Source organism: Argopecten irradians, chromosome 2 (genome assembly GCF_041381155.1).
Source record: "Argopecten irradians isolate NY chromosome 2, Ai_NY, whole genome shotgun sequence".
Lineage (NCBI taxonomy): Eukaryota > Metazoa > Mollusca > Bivalvia > Pectinida > Pectinidae > Argopecten > Argopecten irradians.
In genome coordinates, this window is record NC_091135.1 from 41,339,501 (window position 1) to 41,351,538 (window position 12,038).

The 12,038-nt window shown below is 35.6% G+C and overlaps 1 protein-coding gene and 1 non-coding gene across 2 annotated transcripts in view; one reads left to right on the top strand and one right to left on the bottom strand.

The window, feature by feature from the left end:
- Window positions 1-921: 921 nt before the first annotated feature.
- Trnal-uaa (transfer RNA leucine (anticodon UAA)) lies at window positions 922-1,004 on the bottom strand. Its single transcript has one exon. It is a non-coding gene; the product is annotated as a tRNA-Leu (tRNA).
- A 4,289-nt stretch (window positions 1,005-5,293) lies between these two features.
- The window catches only part of LOC138315516 (uncharacterized), a 32,585-nt gene continuing 25,840 nt past the window's right edge, over window positions 5,294-12,038 (top strand). Inside the window, 2 exon segments of the mRNA XM_069256589.1 lie at window positions 5,294-5,389; window positions 8,407-8,476. The gene's annotated coding sequence lies outside the window, so the exon portion shown is untranslated.

Sequence of the window (12,038 nt, forward strand, 5' to 3'; positions counted from 1 at the left end):
TATTAGGCTTCTTAATTAATAAGGTTGGCTGATCCTGATAGTAAGAGCGGATCTAGAGCTGCAACTATAATAATTACTCTTGTGGTCAATTCGTTATAATCAGTCAGTGTGTAAAGGTTATTGTGTGGCATTACGGTAATAAAGAATTTATTGCACCCGAGGGAAGCCCGTGAGTAATAAGTACCGGGTGACGAGAAATAATACAATAACTAACTACCTATACTGCACAACAAAGATCTAGGACTCACTCATGCGGTCACTTAATTTATAATAAGGTCAGTTTAGATAAGGTAAGATTCACAATTACAAATCATCCACATTCGTTTGTTAGCACACAAGTGAAAAGTGCATGTGTAACGAACTTGATGTACAACACCCTTCTTGGTATTCTAGAGGTTAATATCACTATTGTCATTTTCATAGCAAGGCCGAAGGCAGTTCAGGAGAAAAAAATGACCATCACAAGCCTGCAGAGTCTTCTTTCTACAGCGACGCTCAACTTCAAAGTTATAAAAAGTCACGCAATCAATCACAGTATAGTACCGTTATTGATAATTTTGATATACATTAAAGGACCGTACTACCTTCTCAGGATAGGACAGTGATAGCATACCCCTTGGAATATCGATAATGGGTCGTACATCAAGCTCATTGATGCGTGCGACCTTGGTCACAACGTGGAGATCAGTGAGAGAAACCATTAAATGCAAATCTCGGTCAAAACAAAACATAATGATTATGGTCGTGTTTGAAATAGGCCGTCTATATAGTAGTCTTTACATTACACATGTGTGAAGACGGTATTAACTATTGAGTGGAGAATTATTCATGATACGCCGTAGCACTGGAGGAGGTCCAGAGATAGAGTAAACGACAGTGCGAGTAAGCATTGTTCAACTCACATAATCGAAGAAAAAATATTAGTACGGGTGGGGTTCGAACCCACGCGGAGAGACCTCCATTGGAACTTAAGTCCAACGCCTTAACCACTCGGCCACCGTACTATTTACCTCTCCATACAGGTGTATTAATTTTGCGATCAGCGTAATGACATGTTAACGTTTCTTACCATGCGTTGGTATATATACACGATATACTATAGGTGATATTTTCGTTAATGGAAAAAATATTTTGTTTATCTTACACCTTACAGTGTAGAGATATGATATTGGGTCTTTATGCTGAGATGCTGAGATGATGGACTACAATATTTGTTAATAGTAAATGTCATAGGAGCCAAAATGACTAACATTATAAAACAACTTTCCAAGTTCTAGAATATCTAGATACCTAATACTTGGTAATAAACATCCTATGTTGAAGGACTATTATATAAGGTTGTTAATATGAATGATCTTGGTCACAGGAGGCAAAATGCTAAGCATTTTAAACGATTTCTCCTCGAGTTCTAGAAGGCCTAATACATGTATACCTGATATTGGTTATGTAGCATGCTAAGTTCAAGGGTACCATGCATGTTTGTTACATGAATAACATTGACTTTCATTCAATGGCACAGGGATCTAATAGACTGAAATAATTTTAAACGACTTCTTCTTTACTGATATTTTGCAGCTGATATTTTGCAGTGATTGATCTTGGCTGTAAAAGGCTATAATCTTTGGACGACGTATTCTATCAAAATCTAAAGAGAGTCTAGAGTCTAGAGCATGCACAATAAAACAACCTACCAAGTTTGTAAACATGGATAATCTTGGCCTTAATTCAATGTCACAAGGGTCAAATAATGCTAGAACCATTAAATGACTTCTCAAGTTGAAAAAGATCTATAATTTCAAGTATATTGAATGACATTGATCTCCATTCAAGGTCACAGAGGGCAAAAAAGCTAAATCTGCTAAAAAACGACCATCTGTCAGAAATCTTCCGTCCGTCGCAGCTAGCTGGGTCAATGCGCTACCAGGTTTGTCAATTTCAATGACCTTGATCTTTATTCAATACTTTTATTACTAGAATCAAATAGGATAAGTTATATATATAATATAATAATTTAAATTTCTCTAATGTTCTAAAAATTCTATGCACCTGATATTTTGTCTGTATCGTAATTATGTAACGGGCTACCAAGGCCACAAGGTTAAAATAGGCCGATATGTAAGACATAGCGATTAGCGACCTAATATTAGGTCTGTAAGGTTCTATGTAAAAAAAGTATCCCATTTGTTAATATTAATTACCTTGAACGCAAGGCTTAAGTTGGACAACTTGTACCCAATCCCATTGTATATATTTGATACAAATAAAATATGTTTAAATCAATAGGCTAAAATCATTAAAGATGCTCCGCCGCCGACAGAGCATAAATATTATGTATTATTTTGGTCAATAATTGGTGTTTTATTGTGTGTATATATGTGTAATTAACACAAACATACATCTGAAATAATTCGTTTTGCTTTTGTTGTCTGTGCAATCAGTACATCATTCCATGGATTTTTTTCGGGCTGCAATTAATTCTTTTAATTTCAATTTCAATTTCAACAATATTTTATTGATATTATGTACATCAATAGGATCGGACATCAGGCTACGCCTATTTAAGTCCTCTCCAGATCTTATTTTAAAGTATAAACATGAATTCATTCTGCAATTCATTAATACATATATTTATATATACAAATAAATTGAATTAGTTACAGTATAGTGATAATAATATTAATAATTACTAATTAAAGGGGGGTAACTCCAATTTTATTTTTAATAGAAAATGTTTCAGAACTAGTTTAGTTATTTGGATTTCATATTCCTAATGATTGTAGTTTTTGGATAGGGATCAGAATCATGCTCATTTATTGACAGACTAACATACAAACACACCATGAGATATTAGGCCAAAAAGTCCCTGTGCTTATGCACAATGGCCCATCCGCTTGGAATATGTATGAGAGTCTGACAACAAATGAGCATTTTGTCTTCAGTTGAATATGAAAAAAAAATTGGTAGGAGATTGAATGCAATTGTTTATACAATTGGAGTTAACCAACATTTATGGTTCTAAAATGTACATAGTTTGGTTATTCAATTAGATAATTATTATAGTATAAAAGATTCTCAATATTCGAAAAACAGTATTCAGTATCCATCCAGCCAGGATAGTTTAGAGTAAATCAGAAATAAATATTAACATATACAATAGTTTAGGTGTTTAATTGCACTGCTATATAGTATTTTGACTATCAAGTAATTAAATTAAGTAATTCTTTTAAAACCTTTTATATTGAAGTAAATTAAGAAGCTCAAACTTTTAAATAATTGTCAAGTGTAAAGTATAATAAACCATCTACTTCTGTTTAAATAGATAGAAAATCATCGTCGGCGGTGTAGCATCTTTAAACGACTAAAAATAATTTTCTAAATCGGCCTAGAGACTCGATATTCAGTCTGATTAAAATCAGCTGTTTGATATTCCGCTAACTTCGTGCTCCGTGTAGCGGAGCAGTATCAAACAGCTGATTTTAATCAGATTGCTCGATATTGGGCCTATAGCATGTTATCAAGTTTGTCAGTATGAATGACCTTGACTTTCATTGTTGCTCATAAATTAACTTCAAATCTTTAATGGACTTCTAGTTTTAGAAGGCATTGCGACATGATATTAAGAATGTATACGCTGTGATAAAGAGCTATGAAGTTTATACTGAAATTGACACATTTGATAATCAAAAGATAAGCACGTTCAGCTGTTGGTATGAATGGTTAGAAATTATTTTTGAAAAAAGTTATGAAGTGGAAAATTCCGTCATATTGGTCATGACAATTCCTGGTTTATATGTGTAAATGCATAAAGCACTCTCTATGACAGACAGACCATAGACCATTTTAGAGGTTTAAGGGGTCTAGACAAAAAAATTGATAGAAATCCTACTCGGTGTATACGTGATATGGTCTAAGGGCACTGTGGGTTCAAATATATCATATAGCCAATTTTCAGATCCAGGTGGCTTAAAAATCACATCTTCGACGCATGTCTGGTCCACGGGGATCTGAGAAATGGTTTTAGGTATGGTTATGGACCCATCAGAGTGTCAATAGACCTTTTTTCACTGGGTTTAAAGGTCTATTACCTTTCCGAAACGGCTTTTAATTTTAAATCATCGAGGAATGTAAAACAAGATCAATAATTTTGTCGAGTCGCAACAGTTATTTTACCGTTTATACTACATGGTAATACTACACTTACCATCACCTTCTGAGCAGTTTTATTAAAATAAATCCAATGTTAATTTTCATAACGCGGGTCGTATTATGTTTCCCGTCGCATTATTTGTATAAAGTTGATTATCAATTCATTGCACCAGAGGGCAAAACAGCGAAACTAGTCTTCACTGTTATAAACCTATATTATACAGGGAATCTTTTGTTTGGTGTTGTAACCACATCTTAGACCATTATGCTATTTTTTTTTATTTTAAGGAAGCTTTTTATTTTTGTTTCGGAAAGGTAGTGCGCCTTTAAGGGTCTTATTTTTTCCTTGACAGCTTTATGCATAAATCCGTAGCTTATTTGTAGTTTATATATGCTTATGTTGACAATGAACTGGAAATAAATCAGGGGTTATAAAAACAAAAGAGATGCATCTTAATATAGTGTATTAACGTTTTGGCCGATCTGAATGCGGTATTTGTTATTTTTCAGTATTTTAGAGCAAAAAATAAAAGTGCTCAAATCATCATTAAATGTAAAATTAAAGTGACTAAAGTATATAAATTCACACATTAATGCTCAATATTTTATTTATCACGAATCCAGTAAATATTTACAACAAAAATTAGCTCAATACAGCTAAAAATGCTGGCGCAGTGAAGTAAAAGCAATTTCAGTAAAAAATGGTAAAACTGTGGCTCTACTCAAAGCGAAAAGGACACAATGTTCAAAATGGTCGCCAAAATTTCAAAATTGCAACTGGCAACATGCTACAGTGTACAAATGTACAGATATTGATAAATGAAATCTCATAACTTCTTTGATCTTTGTCAGAAGAATATATTTCCCCCTCTAAAAACAAGTTCATGTTTCACATGATACAAATGGCAAGTTTTTTCTGCAAGTGTCTTTCCTTTTTTGGACCCCAAAATGATAAATCATTGCGCTCATATTAATATATTCCTTGTAAGATGCGATCTCTTTTGAAAATTATAGCAAAAATATTTTCATATGAGGAATGAATAATGATCCAAGGGTAATTGAAAAATGCGAAGTTTCAGCATCTGCCTCATCCACTTTAGCAAGCGGAGTGATTTGGGGTTACCTCCCTTTAACCACAGAGCACACACTCTTTACGCGAGTGGACCCCGGTCGGCTGCTGCCCAAAGCATCGTCCGCTCACGCATGTGTTTAGAAATGCTTATGTTTCCCACTCATTGGAATGGTAAGAAAGTCAAAATTCAAAATAGCTTTGATTATGAAATAATGGTTAGTGTTTCTCACACGAATACGCAGGTTGTCAGCATAATTTATGCATTAAAAATACAGCATTGAACGTTGGAAACGAGGCAGACGGCAAGGACTCGCATTATCACTGCCGCTGTCTCTATTTTGACATGATGATGGAATTACGGAGGACTAAATTCCACTGTTATTCCAAAATTTTATTTTATTTACGCATAAGAAATCATTATTGTTTTTATATTGGTAAGTAGTTTATGTTGTCAAATGTATTTATAAGGCGAGAAAGCTTCAGTAATATTATTATGTTGCTACTGCAGTCTGTACTTGGGCTAAAAATAGATATAGCTATACAGTAGCTATGGGCTCCCTTTCATGTCTGAACGTCGATTACTTTTTTGTCGATTTATTTGTAGGCTAACTCGTATTTCTAGTTCATTTATATGTTGTGTAACAGTATTTCTAACTTCTAGCATATCATCAGAATATATACTAAATGAGCACTGCAGTAAATTAAATGTGTAAGTAGATCTAGAATAGACAAGGAGTTTGAAAATCAGCCTTCAATGAACTTAATGCTAGATCTATTGTCAAGAAAAAAGGCAGGTACTGTTTTTACATAAATGATCATTCAAGCTTGTGCATGCACATCAAGCTATGGTAGCACTTTGCATTATTCTATTGATGATTTAACAGGTTTAATAAACAAGAGGCCTATATGAGCCTTAACAGTCACCTGATATTTGATAAAAGTTAGTTATGTCATTTACTTGCCAACTGATGTCTTTTGTTCATGAAATAGGAACATAGATCTGATAGGTCTACATACAAAGTTTCTTTAAGATTGAGTCAAATTAACTCACATTCTCAATTTAATTATTATCGCAAAGGGCCATAACTCTGTAATTAAGATAAAGTCAAATCAAGCTGATTTTCAAACTCGTCTGATATCTTTTCAATGTTAGTCTACATACAAAGTTTACTTAAACCGAGCTTATCACGTTCATAATGTCCAATAATAATCATTAGAGTAAAGGGCAATAACTCTGTAAAGTACTATCGAATCACGCTGATTTTCAAACTCGTCCGAGATCTTTTCAATGTTAGTCTTCATTCAAAGTTTCATTACGATCGGTTTATATTTAGTCAAGTTATCATGTTCACAAGGTCAAATAATAATTATTAGTGCAAAGGGCAATAACTCCGTAAATTACAATTGAATCACGCCGATTTTCGAACTCGTTTGAGATCTTTCCAATGTTAGTCTTTAAATAAAGTTTCATACTCAAGTTCTCAAGTAATGGTGTTAACAAGGAAACGTTAACAGATGACATATGACACACAACACACGGTTCACGATGGACAAAACTATCACAATAGGTTACCATGACCTATGGTCAGGTGACCTAAAAACCAAACTTCTGTTGCACTAAAATATTTAAATCATACATGGCCAATAGAATATTTGATTGAATTTAATATTGGGTGAATGAACAGTACAAAATATTGTATATGTCTGAAAAAAAAAAATCCAAGTATCTTTGTTTCAGTACATAATGTAGTCGATTAGATCAGATAATGTCATATATAGCAAAAAAATTAATAGTCTACATGTTTATAAATAACTTAATAAGTACATAATGTATGGTTAAAAGTGGATTGGTTTAAATGTAAATGTACTTTTTTTGATGGCTTATGATTATTACCGTTAAGGAGTATTTTAAGGGAATTAATAATGGTAATTCCATCTTTCTGTATTTTGAACCGGCCTGGTAGAATTTTGTAACGATAGTATAGTAGTGTTGATCTTTAGTGACCTCCCAAAATGCACTGCACAAGTGTAAACAAAATGGTGGGTCAAAAACGTGGGTGAAGCGAACATAAACAAATTCTGATAGAAATCGGTGTACGTCAAGAGTCAGTTTCGTGCACGATTTGGAAAGTAGGTAAATATAAATGGATCGCTGAAATGCAGTGAGACGGGAGCAACTCCCCACTTTATACTTGCGTGATGTACATGTGTGCAATAAGTCAGGAACCTCACTTCGCGGTGTCCTGTCGAATGAAAAGTCTTGTTGGACATTTGACTTATAATTCTTACGCTATATACAAATTGTTTTATAATAAATATGGCTTAAACTTCATTTGTCAATTATCGTAAATAAGAAAATAATCTTAAAATGTGGAAAACAAATATTCCTTGTCATGTCAGCAAGTCTAAGCATACAGAACAACTTATTTAAGGTTCATGTCCCTTTAACCAAATAGTTATAAGCGCCCTGAGCAATTACAGTGAAGATAATTGAACAAAATAAGGAGGCGCTATGAACTAAAATTTGGATGACTCTTTCACAAAATTATTGTACAAGGTAAAGAAACCATTGGTATTGAACTTTTGATATATATATTTTTATGTTAGGTGTTCTGTATCTGCATATTATAGAGTTATCTGCCCTTGCAGGTAGGTATTGATTGTGACATCATGTGTTTTCGAGAGTAATATCATACAATTAGAAGAAAATGATGTGAATTGCGCTCACAAAATAATGACATAACAATGGATACCTACCCACAAGGGAGCTAACTCTATAATGTGCAAAGACGGAATTAGAAAGCCTACAGTTGTATCTATAGTGCATGTATATACATATATCATTTACTTTCTGATTTGATGATAATGATTGATATTTCGTCATTATTATTTGTTATGAGTGACCATGGTGGGACCCATGGTGGGAGGTTGGGCTCATATTGAGAAATGGGTTATAATATGGGAGGGTGGTGCCTATGGTCAGAAAAAGGTTATCATATTCTGGGAGGGTGGGGCCCATGGTGAGAAAATAGGAGGGTAGGGCCCATGGTGAGAAAAAGGTTGGGAGGGTGGGGCCCATGGGCCCATGGTGAGAAAAAGGTTATCATATTCAAAACAGTTTAATATGATGCCAAAGTTTATTACTGTTTAACTTTTCACAGAATTCTTTTGTCATAATTGTATTCCAGAGTGAAGAGATATTGATATGTTGAAAGCTGAAGCAATTGATTAAAACCTGGATCCACTGCCAATAACAAGGTAATCAACTTATTAGTTATCACACTTATTTCTTGTTTAACTTGTTTATTAGCTCTAACAAGCTCAAAAGATCATGGAATTCAATACATATGCACTGTTTGTACAGTGGACCCCTGATAATTCACTGGGTCAGGAAAACTATCTATCTTAACTAATTTGGATGAAATGTTAGAAAATAGATTCCATTAGATTACACATGTTTGTACTAGCCAGTCCAGAAAATCACATTCTGAATCTATTGTAACGTGCTCGAGTCTACTTAAATAGTATAGCCCTCTGGTAGGCGAGGTACTCTATAACCTTTGGTAACAAGGTTCAAACCCCTGGTAGCGAGGTACAACTTACACCTTTGGTAACAAGGTTTCTACAGGTACAACCTCTGGTAGCGAGGTATCACTATTACGCCTTTGGTAGCAAGGCTATAGATATTTAAGTTCAACCACTCAGTGACAGAATTGACAAACTCAGTAAATCAAGTTTCAGTGTTTGTATTATTATTTACATGGCCATATAAACAACCAGGAGATTACAGATAACACACAGTACAATATCTAACAGTTATAATACATTATAGCTACAGTAGAATAGATCTCAATAGTATAATTCCACATTAATTCACTTATGACAGATAAATACTATTTTCTTTATAGTAGTATCCCACAACAAATTAATACTATTTCTATTCCCACTAATCTATTGTAGTACCACACTATCTGGAACTACCGCAAGTCTACGACCTTGACAGCGTCGCTAATGTAAATAAACCGAATAGACAAGCTGTAAAACCCCTGTTCTATTAATAGCCTAACTATGACATCACACTTAATACACCAAAGCCATTTACATGGGAAGATAGGGGCTGAGTTACGTAGACCCTAGGTTATCGGTTCCGAGATCGAGAACACGACTTACCTCATCGACTACAGGGGCGCAACTGACTCGGGGGCATAAGATGCCCCCCGATGCCCCGCATTCGCGTGCGGGCACTCCGTCACGCTGATTGGCTGGCCAAAATAACCAAACCGGAAATGTGATTCCCAACCGCGGACATGCGCAACACAATAGTCGAAGCGGAAAAGGCTGTCTGAAGTTTGCAAGATTCACGATGCCTAAAATGGCAAATAACATCACTTAACGACCGTAATATAGGTAAACTCGACATCGCGTAGATAAGATACAACTCGCTAAAACCTAGAATAATCGTAACACGTATTATTACCGCGGGTAAATACGACAATCTCACAAACTTCATCCAGTCACATGGCCGGCTAGTACAACTGTAAACGTAAACATGTCATCGTATATTAAACATTACAAACTTATCTTTACTTAATACATGGAATGATGACAATAATAACCATCTATAGATATATGTACAATAGACGTAATTCTAGTCACGCTACACTATATTTGTAAAGTTCATGCAGTAATCTCATTAATCCGTACAATTTTATCAAATATATTGCCACGTTCAGAATAAATCTTTTTTTCTTGTTAATACTAAGTACTGCTTGACACTGTGTTGTCATATCTTTGAGTGTCGATCATCATTGATTGTATCAACAATGAATTGATTTTGAACATGAAATTTGGAAAGTCCAAAAAATTTGTGATCAAGATGGATTACATGTTGGCGAGCAATTAAGGTGTCCAAATTATCAAGAGTGTAAATAACTATACTATTATAGCTAGTAGTTGACTTTATAGTAACTCTCAAGGCCCTTTACCTCATTTGTTGACATTAGGCAGCTGTCATTAGGTCAACTTTATCAACCCACTATCATCTGTTGGTAGACTTTTTCTCTCTGTCTGTCCCTCTGTCTGTAAAAAATTCTTGTCTTAAAATCGCTATTTCTCAAAAAGTGCTGAAGGGATCTTTCTCATATTTCATAGGTAGACCCAATTTGGTGCCTAGTTATCCCCGCCCAACGAAGTTGGCGGGGGATATACAAATGGGTTCCGTCCGTCTGTCCGTCCGTCCGTCCGTCCGTCCGTCCGTCCGTACGAATGGTTTCCGGAGCATAACTCTAAAACCAGTAGAAATATTTCCATGAAACTTCATACACACATTGGTCTAATGGTCTAGTAGTGCCTTTTGCTATTTTTAGGTTTTCATTGTCTGCATTTTTTCCGTAACCATGGAAACATTGCTGAAAATATCATATTTTGTACCAGGTTCATTTCCGGAGCATGAGATATTTCCACGAAACTTCATAGACACATTGGTCTTATGGTCTAGTAGTGCCTTTTGCTATTTTAAGGTTTTCACTTTTTGTACTTTTTTCTGTAACCATGGAAACATTGCTGAAAATGGCAGATTTTTTTGCAAGAATCGTTTCCGGAGCACAACTCTAAAACCAGCAGAGATATTTCCATGAAACTTCATAGACACATTGTTCTTATGGTCTAGTAGTGCCTTTTGCTATTTTTAGGTTTTCATTTTTTGCACTTTTTCCGTAACCATGGAAACATTGATGAAAATATCATATTTTTGTACCAGGTTTGTTTCCGCAGCATAACTGGAAAACCGGTTGAGATATATGCACGGAACTCCATAGGCACATTGGTCTTATGGTTTAGTAGTGCCTTTTGCTATTTTAAGGTTTTGACCTGTTGTACTTTTTTCTGTAACCATGGAAACATTGCTGAAAATGGCAGATTTTTACGTAAGAATCGTTTCCGGAGCACAACTCTAAAACCAGCAGAGATATTTCCATGAAACTTCATAGACACATTGTTCTTATGGTCTAGTAGTGCCTTTTGCTATTTTTAGGTTTTCACTTTTCGTGCTTTTTAGCTCACCTGGCCCGAAGGGCCGGTGAGCTTATGTCATGGCGCGGCGTCCGTCGTCCGTCGTCCGTCGTCCGTCCGTCCGTCAACATTTCCTTTAAATCGCTACTAGTCATAGAGTTCTGCATGGATTGTAACCAAATTTGACCACAAGCATCCTTGGGGGAGGGGGAACAGAACTTGTATAAATTTTGGCTCTAACCCCCCGGGGGCAGGAGGGGCGGGGCCCAATAGGGGAAATAGAGGTAAATCCTTTAAATCGCTACTTGTCCTAGAGTTCTGCATAGAATGTAACCAAATTTGGCCACAAACATCCTTGGGGGAAGGGGAACAGAACTTGTATAAATTTTGGCTCTGACCCCCCGGGGGCAGGAGGGGCGGGGCCCAATAGGGGAAATAGAGGTAAATTCTTTAAATCGCTACTTGTCCTAGAGTTCTGCATGGATTGTAATCAAAATTAGCCACAAACATCAGACATGTTAACCCTACCGATTCTGGCGGAAGTCTACCGCTTTTGAGACTGATATTCCGCCTACCGCTTTAATATCCAAATATTCCGATTTCTGCAAAACATCGTCTTCATTTTTTTTTCTTCCGATTTCTGAATTTTTCATAGTCGGTTGGGGCTGCCATGGTGGCTTCAAAATGCATACCAGGCTAAGTAGGCTGACTTGCTTCATAATTAAGTAAACAAAGGAGGTGTGAACACTCCCTGACCAACACCCACTGGTGCTAATTAGCAGCCTGGGGCTAGTTCCACCTTGGCTTGGTG